At 36.0% G+C, this 27,141-nt stretch overlaps 1 protein-coding gene and 1 long non-coding RNA gene across 7 annotated transcripts in view; one reads left to right on the forward strand and one right to left on the reverse strand.

Annotated features, from left to right (window-relative positions):
* IQCM (IQ motif containing M) overlaps window positions 1-27,141 on the forward strand; it is a 437,801-nt gene that overhangs the window by 253,622 nt on the left and 157,038 nt on the right. The gene's annotated exons all lie outside the window — the stretch shown is intronic.
* LOC119233774 (uncharacterized) lies at window positions 1,307-25,489 on the reverse strand. Its single transcript, XR_005122469.2, has 3 exons — window positions 25,376-25,489; window positions 2,282-2,385; window positions 1,307-1,506 (listed from the first exon to the last, which is right to left on the reverse strand). It is a non-coding gene; the product is annotated as an uncharacterized LOC119233774 (long non-coding RNA).

Genomic DNA, 27,141 nt, shown 5'->3' on the forward strand with positions numbered 1-27,141 from the left:
TAATTGAAGATTCTCTTAACTAAAACATTGTAAATGGCATAACTATGATGATCCCATTTGGAATTCAGCCCTTGTTTTCAGGGATTTACTGTTTTGAAAAATGTTTGATAAATTTATAGCAGAAGAGAAAATACTTCTGCCAACTACGTAAGTGCTTTGGACATAATTTGTATTCCTGCTGTTACATGCAGAAACGTGTGCCAGAGGAAAAAAAAAAAGTCAAAAGAAATTTTGTTTGGAAAGAAACCAGCGTCTGGAAAGGTAGTTTTAATCTATAAATATCTCTCTTAAGGAGAATTGAACACCAACTAAATTCAGTCTCAAGAAATAAAATGCTTAAGATAATCAAAATATTCCATTCACCATTCACTCATTTAAAAATGCTTATACTGGATATCATTTTTGATGAATTTTCGAATGAGAATGACCTCTGAGGATTATAATAAATTATTTCATAATGTAATGTAAAAAAATACAGTACAGCTTACATATCACAAAATGTGGGTGACAGTGTTGAAATGGAAATAATGTGAGATAGAACTGAAGGGCCTTGTTTACTTTACTGTCCTGTGTGGCCATTTTCTGGATCTCTGGATTGAAAAGCCTAGGTTTTCTCATTTATAAAATAGGATTAACTACTCCCAAGCTAAGAAGTCTAAATAAAATCATGTTGTGAAAATCTTTTATAAATTATGAAGCACCATATAAATTTATGATTATCTAAAAGAATTGTATCACATGGGATACTCTAAATAGAGAAATAAGATTCTAAGAAATATGTTATAACCACATGGTTCCACATATTGATAAAGCACTGCTAGACAGTTTCTAAATTTCACTTATAGCATATTGTTCCCCATATAGTTATTCCATGAAAGAAGGAACATTGCTTATTGAATATGAGTAAGTGTTAGTCTGTGGTTCTATCTTCTCTGACTTTGCTTCAGTTTTTTTGTAAGCCATGTTTCTGCTTCCTTCCCTTCAAGGACAAAAGGATTTAATGCTGGCCTAGAGTTTAATATTGGATATGTATTTAAAACATATTTTCAGAACCACTAGATGTCCAGCAAAAGGATTTGTTGACTTGCAAATGCTAATTTTGGACACATACCTATAATCATTTGAACACACCTGAGCATAACTACCCCCTCATATATTCTGTGCCCGAGAACATTTTTCTCTGAATTTCTACAAAGGTATAACTAGATGATCATTGAGAACTGTTCTCATAGAATCCTACAATAAGAACTGGAGTTTTTCTGATAGGAAATATAGAAAAATGAAAGCTGACAGGAAATTGGTAAATTCTAGGATCTGAATATTAGTTTATGCCCTAATGGCATTCACCAAGTGAGTCCTGAAATTCAAAGATGTCTTCCTGCTCTTACTGCACCTGGATGTTTTTGTCAACAGTAATAACAATAACAACAAAACATGATTCCGTCCAAATGATCTCTGTAGTCATCATGAAAAAATCATGAGGTATGTCGATTCACCATCTTCCTCCTGCCATAGAAGTGTTTTATTAAGTCCATTGCCACATGACCCAATCAAACACTTGTAGTTTGTCTTTAAAACTATAATTGATGCTCAATCAAAATTTTACAGACAAAATGCTTTTCATATCCTGGAAACTACCAGCACTGGTAAAGAAAATTGAAATTATGCTGTTTTCATAGCATGATAGTTGAAAAAGTTGTGAGTTCATTAGCACTGCTATAATCATTTAGAAATAGTTTCCTTGTTCCAAAATTCTCATAATGTGCTAACCTAGTTTGCAAGCAAAATGCCTGCCTAACTTTTGAAATGTAACATTCGATACCTGCCTTGAAAAATGCTCTTGGATTGGCAGCATTGTTCCTGTCCTATGAAAATTTTATAATATGTTTGTTAGTATATGAGAACAAAATCAGACTGTTTATTACAAAGATATTAATGAAAGATCAACTACATATATCTGTATCCAGGAGTTGTTAATTGAGTGTTCATGGTCAAACTTCAGGAAAACCCTTGTATCTTTTGAAATTATGTGTGAAGTTTTTGTCCATATAGTTGAAATATTTATTGGTGGGGGTTGTATAGTAGTTCATCATCCAGTAAACAATGAAACAACTATTCTGAAAAATATACATGAATTTTAAAATTATATTCATTCACATAGTTGACAAAAGCATAATTTTTTCCCCTCTATCTTCCCTGATGTCATTTAAATACTGTAAATTCATAGAATATTTTATTGGCATCTACCTTAATGATGCTGGTAACATTCTATTTGTATTACCTTTTTTGGGGGGATGTTTACAGTGTCATGTCTTCTCCACTGGTTGTGATGTATTTGAGGGTGGATTCATTTTATTCATATAAATTTAGCACAGTTAGCAACACCTAAAGAGATAGGATTTAAATTATTGTCCCTTCATGATCCCAAAGGTACTGTTTTAGGAGCTGGTGTTTAAAGACATGCAAATCAATACTTCTAATGTAAGTAAGCAAGGACATGGCAACAGTACAAACAGGGCACATTGATGTTTCTCTGTAGACATAGTCTTTGCGTGAGAAGATTTGTGGACAAATCTCATTTTTTGCTTAATTTAAGACTTAAAAATTATTGTATACTTTCCTTTTCTATCATCAGCCTTGCCCTGATTTATCATGCATTGTACTTCTTAGATGTTTATGAACTTTAATATTCCTCCATTGATCTATCACTTGTCACCCAGTCATATACTAATTTAGTTCTTTTTTGCTTCAAAAATATCTTAATATACAGATGGGCTGCTTGTATTAATGTTCTTCATTCTTTTTCTGAATATTTTTGATATTCTCAACCATAAATTATCAAGCATGGGACTCAAAATAAATTCTATGTTTTCAGATAAATTCTGTTAAGATTTTGATGTCTATCTGTATTCGTTAGGAATGCATTGGATTGAAAGAAACCAGATAAAAAGTAACTTTCAAAAAATATAGAAATTTTTCTCAGATAGCATGAAATTTGGATAAGGACAAACTAGAATTAGTGATGCTGTTTTTGAAAATTTTTCCCATTCTCCCTATCCTTCCATCCTTAACTTATAAGACATGTTCAGCTTCTTACCTTAAAGTCATAAGATAGCACATACACCATTAAACCACAGCTCTGAGTTCTAGACAGAAAGGTGGAGGAAGGACTAAATAAATGGAACCATTTTTAGTGTCCCAGCGGCTTTTTGCCTTTTTATAGAATGAGAAGCTTTGAGATTGTCACCTACTTGCATTGACATATAACATTACAGGGTACAGCATGGACACCAGAGAGTTCACAAGTAGAGATTTAAAGGCTCTAAAATGACAGATAATCAACTATGAGTAAAAGTTAATGCTGTTGAATCAAATTGATCACCCGGTGATGCAGGTAGTCCTTGTGGTACTATTCTAATTTTCTACAAGTTAAAAATATTCATAATTAGAATGTAAATATTAGACACAATTGACCTGAATGAAATGTTCATCTTTATCTGTTAAAATATTAAAATTTAATAATGACTTGCTAATTTCCTACTTAAATTTATGGAATGGAAAATTTGACAATGGTTCTAGAGGGAGAATGAAATCATACTGAGAAGCAGGGCTAATTAGGAAAAAGTAAAATATGAGTTTTATTTGTATAGAAAAGGCTAAAGAATAACATATTAGTGTTTTCAGGCTTACAGGATTTTTATAGGATGCAAAATGTCTGTTCATTTTTCCCCTTCTGGGAATAGAGAATAAGTCCTAATACTAATTATAAAAACTTGCATTTGCATAGCACTTTATGCATCCCCAAATACTTTTCTGTATTCAGATAGAAATGGTTGTAGAAAATTGAAGTGAGCTACCTAGAATAATTTAAGATTCACCTTCATTCTTTGGAAAAGAACAGACAACTCATGACAGATGGGTTGTGCAATTCTCCAGTGGTTAAAGAGGAGCAGTATATAAATTGGGATCCTTTCTATTTATGCTTTTATACTTCCTATCCCTTATTATACAAAACAAACTGTGCTTAAATAAAATGTTAAATCCAAAGTACCCATATGGAAACCATTCTCCAAAGAGCAGCACTTAATTAGACCTGAAGTCTATTAATTCACATATTGTTTTTTTGCCTGAAAGCTATATTCAGCAAGTGATATTTCTATAATAGAAGCAGTTATCATTACTGAAAAGTGAATCTCTACCATTCGTGTAAAGTGGTACTTACTGAGTTTTAAAACACATATAACACCCCTAATACTTTGGATTCCAAGGGAGGTTAGCCCTTTAACTGCTGGCAGTGAAAATAGGATTTTCTTCCTAGCTGCCATGTGTTTCCAGAAAAACGTGTGATCAAAACAAATGTCAGCTATAGATATGTTTATATGTTTTGCTTTGTGACATCTTTCCCATTTGAATTGGCCTCTTTTAAATTCTTACATTTCATTGGGGCAGCTTTAGATACTTATTTGTAGATTTGTGGTCTTTATTCTTTTAGCCAGGTTTTATTTGATGGGGTTTCCTTCTAAATTGTTTTCTGTGTTGGTTAATGTATAGGCCAATGAAAAACAAAATGTGCATCTCAGGAGGCAGTCATGTGGCCCTCAAGACTGTAACTGTTGAATCAAACAAATTCTGTAGGAGCATTTAAGTACCTTTCTCTGACTTATGTTAATGAATAACTAGGTAAAAATATTCAAATTAGCCCTGTTTCCTGATGAGGAGATTAGACATACAACCTATTCAGAGCAAATCTTTAAGATGAACTCTTCAGAGTGTAATTTAACCGCTGCTTGTGAAAGCCAGATACTATGATTTTCAATTCAGTTTGCAAGTAGTAGAACTTTGGTTGAGCAGAACCTGGGCATCCAGCCTGAAGGGACTTCCACCTAGGCAGGCACCCTGGGCCATGAAACCTCACCTTAACCTAAGGGAGGTCAAGATATAAGTCTGTACTGACCTGACAAGATTTTCTGAAAGTACTTAGTCAAGACCCAAGAGGCAAATGAAAATCGAAAAACCTAGGGAGACACATAAATTAAGCCCCATATAACAAAATGAAAGACCAAAACATTGTTTAGGAACTAATAATAACCACTAATAAAAAAAAAAGAACCTTTGCAAGATAAAGAAATCTCTTCAAAAGAAAACAATCAAGTGTGCAACATATACAACAATAAAAATAGGAACAAAATGTAAGAAAATTAGAGGATTCATCTATACAGTACATCCCTGACACATTAGAATTTCAAAAATAAAGACAGAAAAAAATGAAGAATATTGTCTAAGAGATAATGGAAGATTTTCAGGCGTTTAAGGTAAGAGTAAATTAAACAGACACTCCATGTTCCTACCCATCACCATCAAGATTTGTAGTGTGAAATTACCCAAAAGCTTGCAAAGAGGAAAATAAAACAAATAAAAAGAAAGTTATATTCAGATCAATTTGAAATAAAACATGCTATTGAAACAATAACAACGAACATGCTAAGAACAACGAGTATATGACAATGAAGAAATGCATTTGAAATCCTACCTTCTGAACTTGGAAACTATCATTCATAATTTTTAAATTCACCCTGTTTATTGTTTTGTCACTCAACATTTGTTTAGAATTTTTTGTTTTTACTAATGCTTTTTTGCTCATCATATCTTCTGGCGTCACATCACAGACTTCCTTCTGGAATCATTCTTTTTCCAGAAAGGTATCCTGTAGACATAGTTGATGGTAAATAGTCTCATTTTCATTTGACTGAAATTTTCACTATTTATACTTTGGTCTTGGATGAGAGTTAAGCTGGACATTTAATTCTACAGTCATTTCCACGGTCCTTTCCTCAGTACCTTAACAATAGTAATGTGGGTGTATAGTTGCTGCCATTTTAACTGTCACTCACTTTTATATAACTGCATTGTCCTGCCTTTATTCTTTTAAATCAGCTCTTGGACTTAGATTCTTTACAATTTTACTAAGGGTGTTTAGATGTTGATAAATATTTTTCTTGTTTGGGATTCCAGAATCCTGAATTTCTATATATTTTATTATGTTTTTTTTTAAATACCCACTCTTCTTTATAATATTTCACCTTTTTTTTATACTCCTTTTTAATCTACCACTAGGTTTATTTTGGAACCTTTTTTCCTCATATTTCACGATTTTCATATTTTCTACCTACTCTATTTATTTCAACTTTTTTAAGTTTACTCATCCTTCTCATCCTTCTTTAGCAGCACCTACTTTGCTATTTAATATTTTTCTCGTTGCTAGCAATCTCATTTTTTTCCAGATCACTTGACATTTTAATAGTATTTTATTACTTGCTCATGGTTTCAATGCAGTCTTATTTCTGTAAAGTTTAATTTTCATTATAGCATGTATTTTTAAAGTTTGAAGTTCTTGAGAATCAAAATTTGTAATGTGTCAGATTTTGCTTTCATGAGTAACTGTCTATTTCCTGGAGCAGCCAGGAAACACATAGTCCATCCCAGGACTGTTAGACCTAATAAACAAATTCAGTCAAATTGCAGGATATAAAAATCAATATACAATATACACACAAGTATTTCGTATTTCTCTAAGATCAGGAATAAGACAAGGATGTTTACTCTCTCCACTTGATTTCAACACAATATTGTTGAATAAGCCTGAGCAATTAGGCAGTATCATGAAACAAAAGACATCCAATTTGGAAAGGAAAGACTAAAATTCACAAACATGATATTATACATGGAAACATAATATTCTATATATAGACAACACATTATATATATGTATATATCATGACAACATATAAAATATTTCAGCAAGGAAGATAAATGAAAAATATTGATAATTGTTTAACCTATGTGATGAATATGTGGAGTTTATTATATATTCTCTCTACTTTGTGTTTGAACACAAATAAAACATAAAATAATTTAAAAATGTGTGTCATTTGGGGTCACTACCTTTCTCTCTTTCTTTCTGTCCTCTTGCGTTCATTGAAGTATGGCACACTTAGGATTCCAAATTATTCAATGTAGAGGTTGACATAAAAGTGCAAATTCTATACAGTGGTGATAAATTACAAGTGCACAGACTAACATTTCTCATCTTGTTTTGGACAAGATAGAGCATTAACCAATTCATTCATGCAGGACCTTTTAAGGTTTATTAATTTTTTTTCTTTAAAAGTGATGGGAAGTCAATGTAGGGTTTTAAATAGGGGGATGATGTGATAATATTAGAGAACTGAAAAGATCACTTTGACTGTCCCTAGGAAAATGAATTATAGGGTAAGCAAAAGGGGGATAAGAAATCCAGTCTAGTCAATCACATATTCATGAAATATATTTCTTGAACATTAGTCTGTGTTAGTGCTAAGTGTTGAATTGATGCATTGGTAGAATGGTTGATGATTATAATTTGAATTACAATTAGTCTTGGACAAAAGTTGAACTACTAGAGTTTCTTTGAAAGATATGCTAAGGGTAAAATTAACAAGAAAGGACTTGGTAGTGGTTTGATAGTGAAAGGAGTCAAGTTTTACTAAAATTTTCCACTTGACAATTAGGAATATCTACAGTAAAGAAGCCCAGGTTTATAAGGGAATATTGTATCTTTAATAGGTTGAATTAACAGATTTGTCATATAGTTCTTTTGGAAACATCCTGGTGGGGTGGGTAACTTGGCTTCTAGGTGTCTTAGAGATAAATTTGTGATTGAATCATCAATGTAAATGTTGCATAACTTACTTATCACCTTTTAACAAGCAATTTTTCTTAAGCTCCCAGGTCACTGTCTGTTAATTTTTGTCAACCTATGCATTCACAAAGGGAAATTTATGCCCTGCTTTTAGACACAAAGTGGGAGAGCAGAGAGTTCTCCCTGCATCTGCTGCTTTTCAGTTGCTTTCAGCTCAAAATAATTCTTTTGCCAAAGTGACATATTTTGGGATAGCATATTATGATCCCCTTTAGTCATATAATGCAATTATAACTACTAATATGGGTCCATATCACTTTACTTTATTGGATCTCAGCTTCTTATCTGTAAAATGGAAAAAAAAATAAGCTAAGGTCTCAAATTTCATGAAGACACATACTTTCCATAATCTGTCCTACATGATCTTCACATTCATAGAAAATGTAATATCATGAGAATTTTAATAAAGGACATAGTCAAGAATGTTCTCTAGAGAATGTGATGCTTAATAGTGGAAGAATTTAGACCATTCCTTTAATAAACAGGTGGTCAAAAAGATCCAGCTATTCAAATTTAATACATTTATAGCTTAATATTTTAGTATTTCTCAAATCAGCAACTGTGGCATAACTTTTTATTGAATATTTAAAAATCCAAATTGTGTCAAATGTAGTTTATTACATGTATGAAAATGCTATCCATGTGATCTTAGCATCTCATTCATGTGGTATAAAATTCTAGTGTCTTATTTGCAATCCATATTATCCTTGGAGGGCCATAGAGGTATTCATTATTCACATATGATTGCAAACATTAATGACTAAAATTTCTCTAAATTTCTTAGATTTATGAATAAGTCAAATATATTGACTATGCATTTTGTTTGCAGCTCCTATCACCTACATTATAATTTAAAGTGTCTACAAATGACAATGGAAGCAATTACCAGTCTGACCAGACTTCAAAATCTTAGAGGGAGAGAGCACAAATTTGAGACAAACGTAGTGTTACTATTTCAGCCTGGGGGTAGATGGAGTGATGCAACATACTTTAATGCTGGTGTTGACTTATTAGTATATATACTTGTGTATATTTCAGCATATTGATGCCTCGATATAAGTCTCTGTTTTTTTCTGCTCAAGAATATGATCAATAATGTCAAAATAAGGCTAAAAATAAAATTCAAGTTCCATTTTTACATTCTGATCTAAACTAGAAGCACCAACCATTATTAAAATTGATGAGCTTAAATATGTGTCATTGTCCTAACTAATGTGTCTAAGCCTCAGGGCGATTCTGTCTTTGACATCACTGAAGCTTAATATGAACAATATCATTCAAAACAATCCCATAATAGGGCCTTTATTGTTGATTCATTAGCATCCAGAGACAGTTTTCATGGGATTATTCCCTTCTATTCTGCAGGATATTTTCCCTTTCTTCTCACTTACATTATGTTTTTATCTGAAAAGATTGCTATGAGTGAACGGATGCCAAATATAACATGAGCTTTTTATCTAAATTCTGTAGGAAAAAAAGACCTGGGGAAGTACCCATTCTGCCACTAGAAAAACTTTATAGGGGAAATTAGAATTATAATATGCCATGGTGTGATATTAAAACTGGGACCCAGTGCCAATTTCATTGTAATCAGTTTACCAGGCATCCATGGAAATAACTTTTTTCCTGACTAAATTACTATACATCCCCAAATTTTGGAAATGAAATCCACACAGATGCAGAATCTAAATAGAACAAAACAAAGAGTTGGCAATATTCCATTGAATTAGGGCAGTGAAGACAAATACTTTGTGTAATTCAGCCATTTCTCTAACTTCACTCCTACAAGTATTTTTATTATCTGAATTTATTAATTCATTTGTTTAAGATCTTACTGAGCATCTACTATACACTAGGCACCAGTCTCAGCACATAGGGATAAAACTTTAAATCTTCAAAAATTTCTGCCAGGGAAGAGTTTACATTCTAATGGAGAAAAGCAGAAAATAAAATAAAAACAAAATGATTAAAATACTTACTATGTATTATATGATTGCAAATTTTATGTGGTAATGGAAAAATAAAGGGGTAGGATTTCCTGAGGTAGGTGCTGTGTCACTTTGAATCAAAGGGCCAGGAAAAACTGTACTCTGTAACTTTTAAACAGAGGTGGGGAATTGAACCAAGTGGACAATTGAGGAGAAATTCAAAGTAGAGTGCACAACAAAGGCTAAGAACCTGAGGGGAGAAGTCTGGAGTGTTTGAGGACAGCAGGGGAGCCCTGGTAGTTGGAAGGAAATAAATAAAGAAGTAAATAGTTGGAGGTGGGAGAGCTAAAGAGCAGAGGTTGTGATAAGGTTTTTGGCTTTCTAGGGAAATAGGGAGCTCAGTGGACTGTTGATCAGAAGACACCATGATTTACTCGGTCTGCTGTGCAGAACATAGACTTGGGATAGAGGAGGAGGAAATGTAAAGAGGCAAAGAGAGTCAGAAATGGGGACCATGGAGAGAAATTGCACTAACCTGGAAATTATAATGCTTGGAAGAGTTTGGTGATAAAGAAGATGACGAGAATTGTTCAGATTCTAAATATATTCAGAAGATAGAGACAGCAGGTCTTGCTATGAGTTTGTATGTAGTTGTGAGAGAGAAAAGGAGTCAGTCTAATGGTTTTAGCCTAAGTAACTAAAAACAGATGGAGATATTTGCTGTGCTGAAGAAGAAGTTGAAAAGCGAATTAAGCAGAAAGTTTGTGGTGAATTTTGAGTGATGGCTACACATCTGAGTGGAGATCTCGGGAGGTCAATTTGATGCCATGGAATATAAATGAAGCACTTTTTTCTCAACTAAATCTTACATAGCGGTCGTTAAGAAATACTTTCAAGCAAAAAGAGTGTTTATTTAAACAACTGAATGCAAGTATGTGAAACCCAATTGCAGAAAGCATAGCTGTGCTGCATGGGATTATGGGATATGGAATGCTTATTTACTCTTTTGGCATCTCTTAGCACTATTTCTCTTTGCATATTTTCTTCATTCACCTCAACTTCCATTGTTCTATAACACATAGCTCTTTATAGCAGCAATGTCAGGCAATATATAAATATAACTTTCCAACTTAGATTCTTACTAAAAACTTCCAAATTCAAGAAGAATCTAATCTCTTGTGTTAAGTATCTCCTCCCTGATCTAAATATCCAGATTGGGAGGGGGTTCGAGACATTAATATCATAGGATCCTTAATCTAGATAATAGTTATTAGCAAAATTTTCCTTAAAGTAATTAAATTTGTTTACTCTGACTTCAGGTATTGCCATAACTATGCAATCCCACCTGAATGAATAGGGTTAATTATCCCAAGACCACCATTTTTATCTTTGGTACTCTGTGTGTGTGTGTGTGTGTGTGTGTGTGTGTGTGTGTGTAGAACTACTTTAAATTAACTGAAATAATGAATAATCTTCAAAGAATAACTAAAATTGCAATATTTTCTGACAGACAAGAAAGGGAACATTAAATTCTTATTATCTTCTTGATTCTCTCTAGAATATTACAGGCAATTGTGAGTGCCCTTAAGGTAACTTGAGGGTATTTGCTGATTCTCATTAACTAAATACTTCAAATATGACCACTTTTAGTTACCAACACAATGTCACTGAACTCAGAATCATATAAAAGCTGTTCTTGTCAGTCTGCTACATCCCTGAATGGGAAAATTTTGTTTTTTCCCTGATATACAGTCAATCTTAGGGTCCCTATTCCACCAAACCTGGAATTTAAGAAGATGTTATTTGAAAGCCATAAACAAATTAATGATATTTAAAGATATGGATCTCAATGAGGACAACAAAGAAGGGGTGAGATAGAGAATGTTCAAGACTAAGAATATGATACCAAATCATAGAAAAGGCATTTCTAAGTAAGGATTATTTAAGGAATGAGCCTTGAAATAAGAAGCAGCAGCATCTCTTTAAAGTAGGAGGAAACCAAAGAGTTGACTCTCCTGAAGACCCTTGAAAATCATTCCAGATGAGACTGCAAAAATAGGAAGGGGTCAGACCTGTCAGGACCTTATTGATAATATTGACATATTTTTAGTTTATCATTAGCTAGCATTTACTTCTGTCTTCAATTGAAAATATTACAATGTAACAAATATATGTGCTACTTTCATTCTAGCATCTCAGTGAAATTTAATTTCTCTTCAAAAAGTCAAACAATTCGGGCCTCCCCTGGTGGTGCAGGTGGTTGAGCGCAGCGCTGTGGAGCTGTCCGCAGCCTCTGCAGCGCTGGTTTGCCGGCCGGCTGGCGAGGGTCCCACATGACATGGCAGACCTCTCCTGTCACACCTGCTGCTCTCCTCAGCAGTGTATTTCGTCAGTCTGCCTGTTCTGTTCCTCGCTCTGTCTCTGGTGAATTCTCTCACCCTCCCATGCATCTGGCCTGTACCCCGGTTCTTGTATAAATAAATAAATATTTTTTTTAAAAAAAAGGTCAAATGATTCAATCCTATCAAGTTGGTTAATGTGCTAGAGTATCTTGAAAGATACCATTTGGTTTGATGGTTTAATTTTTTGTTTGTTTGTTTTAAAACCAGAATTTTTCTGTGTGCTCTGGAGGAAAAGAACAGATTATGAAATATTACTGTAAAATATTCGGACCCAGTAGTTTAATGTAGTCAAGTCATTCTTATAATAGGACACTGCCATAACCTAGTGTGGATGGTGGTATTTATTACATTAATTTGTACAGATATTTTTTCCTTAACTATTTCCTTTCACTGGGAGCATAACCCGAAGGCCTTAAATAAAATCTTGAATAGCTACATGAGATTTAAAGCCTTTTTAAAAGGCAGAAAGATTTGTGTTTGTTGCTTTTTATGTACACATCAGACTCAATTAGATAAAAGTTAGTAGCTGAAAATGGACCCACAAAATATTTTAGTTCCTTTTTTATTGCAGAAAAATGTATTTCTTATCTCCTTTACCACATAAATATTAATGTGGTTTCATGTTAGACTCATAGAATAATCTTAACAACTATAAGGGCCATTTGTGAATAACATCAACAGTTTCGGACTGTCCCGATCATCTGTCATTGCACATTGTCATCTCAGCTGGGCAACCCTGGCAATATTGCAGCAGGCTATTGTTTATTGAGAAAGCTAATATTAGGAGGAGATGTGATAAGAATGCCTTTAAAAAAACTAATTGAGTGCTATCTGTTTTTGGCAATAGCATCTTGTATCTCTCTGTAGTTTATCTCTTTAGAGTCCTTTATTCAGTCTTTTTATAAAATCCCATTATTTAAAAATCGAGGGCAGAGTGATGGCATGTAAGGAGCTTTATATATTAGTCTGATACTCAGTGATAACCCTTTCTCCTCTGCTGTTCAACAAACTGTACTTTATTGAAAAGCATGGGAAAACCTGCAGAAAACATTGAGATAGGAGTCAGAATCCATGTTCACTTCAAACATTCTCCAAATTTTTAGATAGAAAGCAAAGTCAAAAATGAGTGAAAACATTATTGAAGGTGGGGAAATTTCTATTCAATCATGCCTTTTTAAAGGTTTTGTCATTTTCAGCTGTTCCTCTTATCAAGTGGTTACAAAGCCCTCAAACAAGACAGATAGACGGAAAGTTGCTTGATAAAGGGAGTATAGTGAAATATTAATTATAGATTCCAAGTGTTTTTTCTTGTATAATTCTTTCACATATTTAGTATGTTTGAAAATGTTCATGATAAATCATTGGAAAGAAATGCTCAAATATTCCTCTGCTGGCTCTATCATTTTAAAAATGGAATAGGCATTTGTTTATTTTATCAAGTGATTATTTATACTAGATTTAAATTAAGATAATCTTGTGGCATCATATTGTATTTGCTCAAGAAATTCCACACTTCCAATTGGAATTTAAACCGAACTGTGAATTATGAGGAAGAATCAATGAATTACTATACAATATGTAGGAAAACCACAATGAAACAGCAAGAAAATAGCAATGGGATTTAGATTCATATTTTTGTAGACGGTCTGGAAAGAAACCATAGTGTAAAATTTCTTTCCACAGAAACTTTCTTTCCACAGAAATGCATTAATGTGATTGACTTTTGAACTAATGTTTAAAACAATTTGAGAGTTGAGTGGAAACTGTGTTTTACTTAATCTCTGTGTTTTCTACCAAACCTTTCCTAGTGGCCATCCAGACACCAACGAAGAGTTGCCTGCCCTGCTTGTGGTGATGCGGGGGTTACCCTGTGTTAGGATGATTCTCTGGTTGGGCCATGCCAGTCTGGGACACGGGCATAGTTTTTGATCCTCTGTCTCCTCCTTCCCTTCTGTAGGGAAGAGGGTGAGAGAAGTATCAGATGGGCCGTAGGCGCCCATCGATGTAGTAGCACAAATACCAGCTGAATGTATTTTTGGTCAGGTACAAAGAAACAAATGGTTGTTGGTTCTCCCAAATGTTGTTTACCCTTCTGATATTCTTCCCAACAACCATCACGTATAAATATGTATGGTATTTATTTTAGTGTGCAGCTGAGTACAAATTCAGCAAGGTGCTTGGTACCAATATTTATTCTTCGATATGAAGTTATTGAGTTTTTTTTGACTGAGTGAATCTGAGACTTCCTCAACTGCTACTCCTTGGTTAATGTTGCTAATAAAGAATAGCCTAGAAAAAGACAACAAAGATGGTTTAACTAATACTTTGGCTCTGCGCAAGGGACTTGGCATGATCTTGCCCTCTGGGTTTTATACTCACATGTTTAAGACATTTTATTTTGTAGCAAATGCCAAGTATATCAAATACAGAACCTACACTTCCTTTAAGAAACAGAATTTTCAGGGCAAGGGTGAAGCAGCTAAAGCAGCAGGAGCAAAGAGTATAGCACCAGTAGTGAAAGAGGCAGGAGTTGGGAACTAGGCTTCAGGACATAGTTCCAAGTTTAAGTACACCAGAGAAGAAAATACAAACAAACTTTCACTAGGAACATCTCACTGTTTTAAAGTCTTCATAGCAAATCAAAATCTGAGCATTCTATTTCATGAATTTTCCTTTTCCTTCAAAATGATATTAACATTCTTAAACTGGAACCAAATATTATTAGGCTTGGCTGTCAAAGTGCTTTTCAAAACCTGGCATTAGAGTAGGATTACTAAGGAGAGAAGGGTGGAGTAAAGATGTACAGGAATGAAGGGATAGTAGTAAAATAGTTCGAACAGTCAAGGCTCAGAAGGGATAGTAGTAAAATAGTTCGAACAGTCAAGGCTCAGCCACAGAGGATGTAAACAGCAGACTAGAAATGTTAAGAAAAAAAGGACTTTGATATAATAAGTACTCAAAAAAAGTTGTTGGAGGGCTTCTCTGGTGGCCTAGGGGTTAAGTCTCAGTCCTGTGACTACTAAGGCCTGAGTTCGATCCCTGGTCAGTGAGCTAAACCACATATGGCACAGCAGTCCACTCCTGTCTCACTTGCTGCTCCCCTTAGCAGTGTATTTCAGTAAATCCACCTGTTTTGCTCCCCACTCTGTCTCTGGTGAATTCTCTCATTCCCATACCTCTGGCCTATGCCCCAGTTCTTCTATGCAATAAATAAATCTTAAAAAAAAATAAATAAGTTGTTGGAGGATGAAAGGGCGGTTTCTAATTTGGGCTGCCATGAATGACTCAGTGATATTGAGCCTGACCCACCAGAGAAGCTTCCATTTTCGTGGCTGTCTCTGGGGCTATGAATTCAAGAACACACACATGTAGATGATCCAGAGATGAGGATGTGAGATTGGGAAGCTCTCACTGCTGTTGCTACAAATCCTTCTAGTTACCCAGAAATCTAGAGTGCAGTCTTTGAAACTCTGTAGCAGAACAGACTCACTTCTCTTTGGCCTTATCGGCTTGCAGAAACGTAACAAAAGTGCGGAAAAAAGGATTTCCACATCAGTTTTTACTTCCAAATCCTATGTAAATGGTTGAAAACCAAATCAAGATAATTAACATAAACAAAGTCTTAGTTTCAAGGATATCTCAGTTTCAGCTGTTCAAGATCTAGAACAGTTCTAGAAAGAAGGATTCAAGTCACAATATTCACTCTATATTAGATTCCTGGAGGTGAGATCAGAAAGTGAGTAAAATATTTGCATAAAATAGAAGAATGTATTTGAGTTAAATATTTCTGCAGATAATATTGAGAGAAAAGGCAAAAATGCAGCATCTATTATCTGGCTAGAGTCACTTCCTCATGTTGCCAATCATTAGTAGATCATGTATAAATTATTTAATTTCCATGCACCATGACTTTTCTTACCTGTAAAATGAGAATTACAATAATATCATCTGATAGGGTTGTAATCAAGAATAAATAAGAAAATGCATGTAAATTGCTTATGTAGTCTAGTTCTTTGCTCTTGTTGCGGCTGTGGTTACTCTTATGCATTGAACTCAGATTACTCACCTACATCACTTGGATTTGAAGTTCAGTGCGGTATTTACTTACCTTATAACTACAGGAAATTTATCTTAAATTTCTGTGCCTCAGTTTCCTTACATACAAAATTGATATTATAAAGGTACCTGTTACACAGGGCTGTGATAAGAAATAAATTAAATAGTGCATATAAAGTGCTTAAAATCATGTCTGACACAAAATAAGATCCAGTGCATTTTAAAAAACATCTCACATTTACTTATTGAATTTGCTATAACAGCATCAGTCTAGTCAATATTTTCTTTCTGGAGATTTAACACAAGGTTTTTGTTGCTGTAGTCCTTCTGAGAAGAAACAGGATAAACCTATTTTGTTTATTATATCTTATAGATACAGATTGCATTATAAATTGTCTCAGGCACGAAACTGTCTAGACTGGTACACAATATTCATGTGTTATCCAGATATTGTATGATGGATATTATACATTAAACTCTTCACTACCAATACAGTAGATGCCATCTGATAAATATTCCAGGAGGTAGTACCACTAATTTTGTCTTTCATAACCAGGCAACTGGTTTATGACAGTAGAATTACTCAAGAAAAAAAAAAAGATGCTTTTGAGCCTATGATTACAGATTGATTTTATTACAGTTAGGTTTGTTTGCAAGGAAAAAAAAATAAGTCATGACTGGCAAATTTAAGAAACAAAATCCATCTTAGAAGCTGTTAAGTTTGGTGAAAATTACTTTATGATTAGAAAAACCAATCCACATTCAGATCTCTATTCTGCCACTTATTCTCTTTGAAACTTTAGTGTTGTTATTAACCTTTCTAAGCTATAGCTTTCTTCATAGCTTTCTTATATGATTCTTGGGGAAATTACATTTACAGTTATTCATATTCATTCCTATAGGGTTAGCAGGCACATATTCTGGAGTTCTTTTTAATTTAAGATTCAGGGAGCATTTTATATTAGTGATTTTTTTTAACCTATAAGTCCATGACCAATCACTCAGTGAGATTATTAAATCAAATGTAAATGCAATGTAAAGATAACCAAAAACTGGACTTACAAATTGTTGAGCATATTTATTTGAAAATGTAGGTAATATTTAGTCATGTCTTGCTGTAGGCTGTAGAGGCTCTCTAATTCACTGTGGGTGAAAGCCCAGTTTTGACATTTACCTCCTTCTGATCTTGAGCAAGTTATTTTACCTGTTAATGTCAGTTTCCTCTTTTAATAATAGGGAAAATTAAAGTACTTATCACACATCAATAAGTGCCTAATGCAAAATAAGCCTTAATAAATATTAGTTATTTTATCATCTTCATTAAGCATTTGTTATGTGTTGCATACTCTGATCGAATTTCAACTAATGAAATATCTGGCATAGATAGATTAGTGAATTATTGCTTTGTTAAATAGGCCAAGTCATATCCATATTTATTATCTGAATTAGTCATCTATATTATTTGGACTAATACATTTGCATTTGTTTTTAAAAGTAATTTTGAATGTTAAAGGCAATGTAACATAGTGGTTAATGATAAATGGGATTTTATATGTGGATTTTTGTCATTTACATCATTTATTGCATGTTTTGCTAATTTAGTCATCACGATAATAGGTAGGAATACTGTCAGTATCCCTATTTCACAAATTTAGACACTGAAGCATAGAGAGATTGTTTTAAAGTCACACAGATGGTAAGCATCTGAGTAATGATTCAAGCCCAGGCCGTATGACGCAGAGTTGGTTTTCATAGCCACCATGTGATGCTGCCTGTCTAACTCAAACTGTAGAGTTATGCTAACTTGAGTTTTCACTTGTAGTCCATCAATTAATTGTATAACTTACTTAGCCTCTCCAAGCCTGAGTTTCCATATATACACAAAGCATTATACTAATAGTAGTTATTGAATCAGAGGGTTCTAATCTCCAGAATTCAATGAAGTGGGAATAGACTGATTATCTTAATAATTGGTCATAGTAGAAGAAAAATGTCTTTCAAGAGAGATGCTTGAAGGAGGGAGAGATGTACAGTGAGGGGAACATTTCTGGAGCATATGCATATTGACATCGTGGGAATGGAAGGAAAGAATAGGAAAAGATCACAAACTATGGGGGCGCTTCTTGATACACACTGCTCCCATGAACAGTTAAAATTTGAGGATAGTAATAAAAAAGGCTTCATAAAAGTCATGTTGGGTAACACCAAAGAGTAAAGTAAGAAAAAGAGAAAATTATCTTTCAAGAACTTAGCTCCCCCCAAATATTTCTAGGGTAAACTTAGTGCAAATAGCTGTTGGTATTTTTCTGTTCAGTGTTGAAATCTAGTTAGAGCAGAAGAATAATTACATTTTTCAATGATCAGAAAGTAGTCACAGCATCACGGTAGTGAATAGATACAGACTATGTAGGAAAAGGTTAGAGGAAACGATCTGGTATCCACTGGGAAGGGTTGTTTGCTTGTTCTGGAAATTGCAGTCACATAGCAATCACTTTTTTCCCCCAAAACCCTAATCTATCTAATAAATAAATAAATGGGCAGATGGTAATAAACTTATCTCCCTTTCAGTGGAGGAAGAGCAACAAAAGAAGGAAAAGGTAATAAAGGCAGCCTAAATTTCAGAACTTACTCTGTATTCAAATTGTAATCAAGTGTTTTATAGACATTTTCTATTAAATCTCTATGCTAATTCTTTGAGGTAGGTACTATTATTCTCTTCATTTCACAGTAGAAGAAAAGCAAGCTCATCTTTCTGAAGCTTACAGGGTTGCTTCAGACAAGTGCCAGTATTTGAATTCTGTCTTTCTGATTCTAAACCTCATGCTCTAAGCTCAGTGCTAAAAATGTCACCAGAATTTTTATCACTTCCTGATGATGTATTGACAGCCCTGCTTGGAAAAGTTTGTCTATCAGGTGTCCTTATCTAAATACCGTTAAGATCAATTGGATTTCAATTAGAACTTAATAAATTATAACAGAGGATTCGGCACATCTTTGCTCTTTCCTTTGTGCCCCTATATAGGAACATTTTAAATCCTTGCGATTTTTTTTTTCCTGTTCTCAGAAGACAGTTTGACAGTTTGAATCTTCACTCTTCTGTTGCCCTAATGTAAATTAAAACGAATGGTGAAGCACTTGCTCGAGTCTTACCTAATATGTCACCATAGGAGTTTCATTTTTATGGCAAGGAGACAGAAAAAGAATGGTCAAGGAATATATATATATATATATATATATATATATATATATATATACACACACACACACACATATACAAATGTGTACATAAATACGTACACATTTTCTTTCCTAGGTTTTCAAATTTCCTAGATAGGCTTCCTCTTTATGTTCATCTCACATACTAGACTACAACTCAACGAAATTTCTTATTTGTGTCTTTTACATAGATCCTAAAGTCTTCAACTTTTATTCCTTGTCTTTTTTTTATCACCTCCTTAAAGCTTCCCATTGAACACTCTAAAACTATTCTTGTATTTTCATTTCTTATGTCTTTGCTTTTAAACCCTCATCACTGAAGCCTCTGAGCAGACGATGAAATCCAGGTAAAGAAAACAATCATGACCAAAGGACAAAATGTAAACTTGGCTGGCGGAGGACCATTCATTAGAGTGGATTTCTTCTAATTGGGCCTGAATATCCAAATGGAAGTTTATAACAAGGTGGAAGTGGTTAGCATCCTTTGCCTTAGTAGACATCAGGACTGAGTACTTAGAGAAGAGTCCCAGTCATCTATGAAAGGATAATACACAAAGGCCGAAACATTTTATTCCAAACATAAGGCTGATAGCACATAGATGAAGAGCTCTTCTCGTCATGTCATATCAGTGGGAATATGCTGCCTTTATTCTTACCCCTCATGATATTAACTTTGATCACTGACCAAGGGAATGTTTGTCAGGTTTCTGCTCTCACTGTAAATAATTTCTACCCCTCTAGCTCTACCCAGCTTCTGACACAGATAAATCCAGCTCCCACTCAAGTGGGGCAGCTATATAAATCAGAAAGAATTTTTTAAAGATTTATTTATTTATGCATACAAGATCCAGAGGTGTGAGGGGTGAGAGGATTCACCAGAGACATAGTGGGAAGCAGAACAGGCAGATTGAGTGAAATACACTGCTGAGGGGAAGCAGTGGGAGAGACAGGAGAGGTCTGCTGTGCCACGTGTGTAGCTCCCTGGCTGGGGATCGAACTCATGCTGCAGAGGCTGCGGACAGCTTCATAGGTTGTGGCTTAACCCCTTGTGCCACCAGGGAGGCCCAGAAAGAATTCTTATGGGATGAAATCTTTTCTCTCCCATTTATTTATTCAATCAGTTATTTGTCAGTACTCACTCGCACTCTTGTTTATTTTCTTTATGCTTGGCATCTAATCATATCTACATTATTTTGTTGTTTCCTGGGAGCATTTCAGGTTGGCTCCTGAGTCTCTTTGACATGCCCCTCTCCTTCTTATTTTTCCATTGTTTCCTTTCTGGCACTGCAATATTCTGCCGACTCATCTTATGTAATCCCCACCTTAGCCATTTCTCCAAGGAGCGTTGGGCCTTTTATTGGAGAATAGCATTTTTTTAAAGATTTATTTATTCATACAAGAACTGGAGTACAGGCCAGAGGTGTGGGGGGAGGGGTGAGAGGATTCACTAGAGACAGAGTGGGGAACAGAACAGGCAGATTGAGTGAAATACAATGTCGAGGGGAGCAGCAGGTGAGTCAGGAGAGGTCTGCTGTGCCTTGTGGGTTACTCCCTGGCCTGGGATTGAACTCGTGCTACAGTGGCTGCAGATAGCAGCATAGGTTGAGTCTTAACCCCTTGCGCCACCAGGGAGGCCAGAGAATAGCATTTTTAAATCAGAATCTGAGCACAAGATGTGCTCATTGCTGTTGAGGTAGCACTGTTTGTGGGTTTTCCCCACACACAGATCTATAGTGTGTGTGTGTGTGTGTGTGTGTGTGTGTGTGCGCGCATATGAGAGTACCAGCCCATGTTTGTAAACACAGCTGTAGTTATTTCTGTCTATCCATCTGTGTCTGTCCATCTTCATTTTGTCTTTAGCCTTCAGTTTCCAGTGAAAACACTGTTTTCTGAAGTTCCTTGGGTCAACTCCTTTCCCGCACCCGACACTGGCAAGTTGATCACTTTTGATGAGACTGACTTCTGGATTGAGCATGATGTGGTTCCACACTCACATCTTTCACACAGAACATATTTCTCTACTCATAATCAGACTGACTTCTTTCATTCCAACATGCTATAAGCTGCCTTACTACCTTTGATGCTCTTATGCTGCTTATTGTTTGTCTATACCATCGAATTGCTTACTTCCTCAGTGCAGGAGCCCATTTGTAGAAGGCATGCTCTGTCATTTCCTTTCATCTTCTGAGCAATATCTTCAGTGTGATTCTTCCCCTTGTGGTCCCTTCACTTGGACCTCAGGGGCCCCCAGTATTACTACCTGCCAGGGCCTGCTAGTGAAGTGCATAAACCCAGTCCCCCGTTATCCTGAGCGTGGTTGCCTCTGGTCATTGAGACTTCTCAGAATCACCATGGACACCCCCAAATCCCAATCTTCACACCACAGTGGGCTGCAGTTTGTTCATCAGGCTACAGAACCACCATCTGGACACTGCCCGCAGCTACTACTGGAGAAACGGTGACTCTTCTAAGGGGTTTGCAGCCCCCTCCAAAAAGCTCCTGGATGCCCCCCCCCCACACGTGCTTTCTGTCATGGAAGTTCCTAGGGCAAGGTACCAGGGATCCTTTTCCCAGCGCCCATGATACCCCCTCTCTGCTCCTGCACTGGTCCCCTCCACTAATCCAATTTGGATTCCCTGTGTGTTGGAAAATGTTCTCCTGTCATCACACAGTCGTCCTTGCCATATGGTCCATGTGCTAAGTTCTTCAGTTTCTAGTTTTTTTGATCCTCAAAATGCTATACATTCTGTGCTAAGCTGCACCCTTCCAAGTGGAAGCCTTCCTTTTGAAAATATTGTTTTTGTATTGTATTTTAAAACCACCTTCATGATATGCGGTTGTCTTCTGGAGGGCTTTTCTTCAGGAGGGCAGTGCATATATGGAAGTCACAGAATTTTCCATGTTGTTTTCAATAGCCAAGTCCACTAAATATCCATATGTGTCCCATTTTTACAGACTACAAAATAGGAAGTTGAATATTTAAGAACTCAAGAATAGAATATTTATTAGCCATTTATAATGTTTTCCTTGTTTCAAAATTGATACACATCAGAAATGGGGTGACTTATTTTTCAGTCACCCCCAAGACAGCCATGACGACTGCCTGAATGGCAGAGTTGGATTTAGGAATAGTGAGGAAAGGGAAGCAGACTCTTAGTGTCCCAAAACGATATCCGACTACATACAGATACACATATGTACATTCATATATAGTCACAAAAGAAGACACACATAGAATTTTCTACCTATTTTTTTGCAGTTCCTGGTCTCCTTGAAAGCAACCCAGACAACTGCAGCAATTTCTAGGAATTCTTGTAGGATATGTCATATGTGCTCATAAACACACCACGTTAGGTTACAATACAGAATCCCATATGCCTTCCTGCCCCCAGCCGCTGCAGTGCTCTCTGCTGCTCTCCCTCTGGAGCTCAGGAAGCCTGGTGAAGGTGCCTGTGGGCTGCTGGTTGCCACCAGCACCTGCCAAGCCCATCTGTGCTAATGCCAAACCTAAGTCAACCTGCTGGAGGAGCCCCTTTCCTGACATATGTACCATAGTTTCCTCAGTCTCTGCACAGCGATGCCCTGTGTTCTCAGTATCCTGAGGACATGGTGTAGGAAAATAGCTTTTTAGCTCTATCATTTCTCATGGGACCTTCCCCTCGGGAAGTTATAGGCCCAAAACTCCCTGGGGTGGGGGGTGAAAAGACAGGAAGAGGAAGGTGGAGAGTCAAAGTAAAATCCTTTTAGCAAGAGGCAGCTCCGAGTACATAAAATCACCCATCCCTGTCTTATTGGACTGAGACTTCCCCTCAAGGATTTCTTGGTTGGTTTTTGCAAAAAGCTCCCTAGAGGGTGTGCTGCCAGCCTTTAGGACGTGCCCCCACATGGAATCCTCAAATGCACAAAACTTGGACTCAAACTTGAATTCCTGCTATACACTAGCATCAAGTGTAACTGCTTAAATATGACCTCAGTTGTTTATCTTTTATGATTACATTTTTGCTTTCGATTGACTATTAACAATGTTCTGGTGGGCGGGGCTGTAAAACTGTGTGGCAGGTGCTTTCAATTTTTTTCTAACTAAATCTCTATGGGTAACATAATTGTAGTATTTGCTTTTGTTGGTTTGTTTCTAGAATAGCAAATGGAAACCCAGAAAGGTGTCAGCTAGTGCCCTTTAAATCATCCCCTAGCACTTAGCATGAACCTGAACAAATAAGTCTTAATAGGTGCTCAATGACCTAAATGTGTATTTTCATTTTTACTCAGTCGTGGTTCATTTTCTTTACATGTTTCTCTATAAAGAGTCATTTTAAAGCATTCATAAGAAGTAGCCAATTGTGTAGGATAATATATAACCTTGAGTAGGTCAGGGAAATTGAATGAAAAATAATAACAGATATGGCTTAAAAGTAAAAGAGGGCAGAAACATACTTGAACATTTGAGAAAAATTTAGTGCCCCTTCTCTGAAAATGCAACTTATAAAATGCATATTATGCAGATTGTCTGTTTTATTTGAATATTTTCTCAATTTGAAATCATTTCATTGTATTATTAAAGTGTAAACAAAGACAACTCTTTTCTGACTGTTCATTTATCAATATTTTCTACACTAAAAATGACTTCCTACCACATATTCCAATCTTGAAACTTGAAAATATCTAGCGTTGATATTTTTACATAAATATTATCTCCCGTTGAAAGTGTGGTTAAGTGAAAATAAGAACTAAAGCTAAATTACAATTCCACCCATTGTCAATGTATTGATATGTAACACCAAGGTGGTTTTCCTGTACATGTACCTTCTTCAAATGTTGGGATTATATTGTAGATACTGCTTTGTAGTCTGCTTTTCTATCGCAAACAACAATGTAATGTAGGGGCTTCATAAAATACCTTTCTGTGGCATATTATAAAGGCCTTAGTTAAAGGTGCTTTCCTCTAGAGAGGTTTTCCTTTGTTTTTGGGCCCAACAAATTAAAATTTACTTTAGATATTCTTGGGCCACATAACTGATGCAAAGTGGAAAACAAACCAAGGGCAGGCTTTGGGATTCTGCCCCATCTACCCAGCCTCATGGAGCAGGAGCAGTTCCTGGCTGGCCTTTACATTGGAGTTTTCACTTATTTTTCTTCCCTTCTCTCCTCCTCCTGTTCCACCCCCCTCATCTCTCACTGTTCCCCTTTCTCTCCCCCTCCTTCTCGTCGACTCTTTCCTTTTCCTTTGACATCCTCACACCCGCTCTGACGGCCCAGCTCTCTGGGGCCCAGCCCTCCATTTTGGTCTCATGCTGAACTCTCCATTTTGGGTGAACTCTATGCTTCACCTTTCTCACCATCCCCCAAATGTGGTTCAGATATCCAGGGCCCCGTGGAAAATCCCAGTCCAGAAGACTGACTTTGGCACTAAGGTTACTGATTTTACTTTGATTTTGGCCTCTTCTTTTTCTTTTGTCTCAGCCAGCTTAGCAATGCAGTTAAAATGCATTTGATATTTTATTCAGGATTTGCCTTGTTTTAATCAAAAGGATTGTTCTCGGAATCTGTTTTGTCATATGACAAAAATGAAGGTCAAGAGTATTTACTTTGGAAGATTAAAAATGTATCACGTATACTTTTATTTCCATCCTTCCTAAGATTAAATGATCCTTTGTTTAATTGAAATATTTTTGAGATGACAATTTAGTACTCTGCTCTTATTTCCACTTCTTATCAATAGCTAACTTCGGCCATCAATTCTAATGTGTTCCCACAAACCCACACAGACCAACAAGCAATTCTCAGACACTAACTGTGTGTCCTACATTTTAATTCAACTCTGACAGCTTGGACACAGCACCAGATCCCACAGGGTAAGGCCTCAACCCCATCAGACCACCCTGTCCCCCAACTCAGATCCCAGTCACATGTAGTGGGTTGTCAGGTTACCCACAATTTCTGTTCAACTTTGCTACAAATCAGAGATTCTCATGAATCCGTCTCTAAGGTTTGATTAATTCGCTAGAGTGGCTAACAGAAGTCAGGGAAACACTTACACTGACCAGTCTGTAAAAGCATATGGTAAAGGATCCAGGTGGACAGCCAGATGAAGAGATACATGGGACAAGATCTGAGTGGCTCCCAAGCACAGGAGCTTTTGTCCTCATGGAGTTGGGGTGCATCACCCACCTGGTGTGTTTTGTTCACTGTAGTGGCAGGACAGGGACAGCTTGTTCTCTTTATGACCCGAGCAGACCAGACAGGTAAAGGAGAGTCCTGGCGCCCTTAGTGGCTTTCTCAGGCTTTTATTGAACTTTTACGTGTATTGCAGCAACCAGGTATATGGCAGGCAGGGGTGCCGGGGGGCCAGGAGGCTGGCACAAGCCCCTGGCAAGTGTTCACCCTGGGCTTCTCTGGCCTTCTTTCTCCCCTTCCCTCTCTGTTCTTTCTCTCCTGCCTCTGCTTCTCTTGGCCACTATCTCAATACTGCTGCCATGGCCCACAGAGGTAAACAACACAATTATAACAATGTAACAAAATGCAGGTGCCCCATTAGGCAGGGCCATCCTAATGGCAGGAGGGCAGAAAGCCTGAAACACATTTACCCTACATCACCCACCTGGAAGTTTTCCAAACCCTTTACTGTTGGGATTTTTATGGAGTCTTCCTCCTGTAAGTGTTCTAGAAGTCAGGGGAGGTGAAAATTCCAAGCTTCTGACCCTGAATTGGTCTTTCTGGTGACCAGCTCATACACAGAGGCAGAACCAGAGATGCCTAATAGAACAAAAGATGCTTCCAAGGCTCATATTACTTAGGAACTTAAAGGGTTTTAAGAGCTCATCAGGAACTGAGAGCAGAGACAGATATCTATACACACACACACACACACACACACTTTTTTCCTATGATCTTACACAGTTGCTAATGAAATTTCTTTGTAAAACTTTATCATACTGTAATAGTTTAAAAATAGTGTAACAACTATATTTTTGAATACTTATGAAACTTAAGACATATCCTTTAACTGATAGACTTTATTTTTTGAGGAATTTTAGGTTTACAGGAATATTGGTGGATAATACAGTGTTCCCCACACTCTTTCATCTGCAATCTCATCTCCCTTATTATTAACACCTTTTATTAGTGGGGTGCATGTGTTACAGCTGATGAATCAATATTAATATTTCATTGTCACACATATATGTTTTGGCAAAAGTTTTTGGGCTCCTTCAATAACCAAACAAGATAGCTGTTATCCCATTTCTAAAGTAACAAAATTAAGATTGACTTTTAAACCTGGATTTCCTCACAAATGTGTGTGAAAAAGAGCTTGGGACATTATATTCATTTTCCTTCTATTTTACCTACTTTGAGTAACATGTTTCAACGATCTTCTTTCTGATGAAATACATGGTTGGTAATGGTGCCTATTGTCAAAAAAAAAAAAATTAACAGTTGGAAATAATTTTGTCCTCAAATTTCATTTTTAGAACTCACATACTTATCTTGTGTCACTACTAGATTGAGACAATTGTTGGTTGCCTTTCCCTGTGATCACACTTGAGACGATAATTACTAATGCAGTCATTTTCAAATATTCTGATTATAGTCTAATTAACTTTTTCTAATTATGAAAACCTTTCTTTTTGTCTAATGGCAATATAGATAAACACAAAAACAGCCATGTTACCCTGTTTCTTCTTTTACAACACATCAAGTCATACCCTGTTAGTAATGTGGGTTGTTCTTAGAACTTAAACTGTTCTGACAGTTCATTAGATTTTTGTTTAGTAAGAACAATAGGACCTAAAGGATCAAAATG

The sequence above is a fragment of the Talpa occidentalis genome, unplaced genomic scaffold, assembly GCF_014898055.3.
Source record: "Talpa occidentalis isolate TD23 unplaced genomic scaffold, MPIMG_talOcc4v2.1 talOcc4.8, whole genome shotgun sequence".
Lineage (NCBI taxonomy): Eukaryota > Metazoa > Chordata > Mammalia > Eulipotyphla > Talpidae > Talpa > Talpa occidentalis.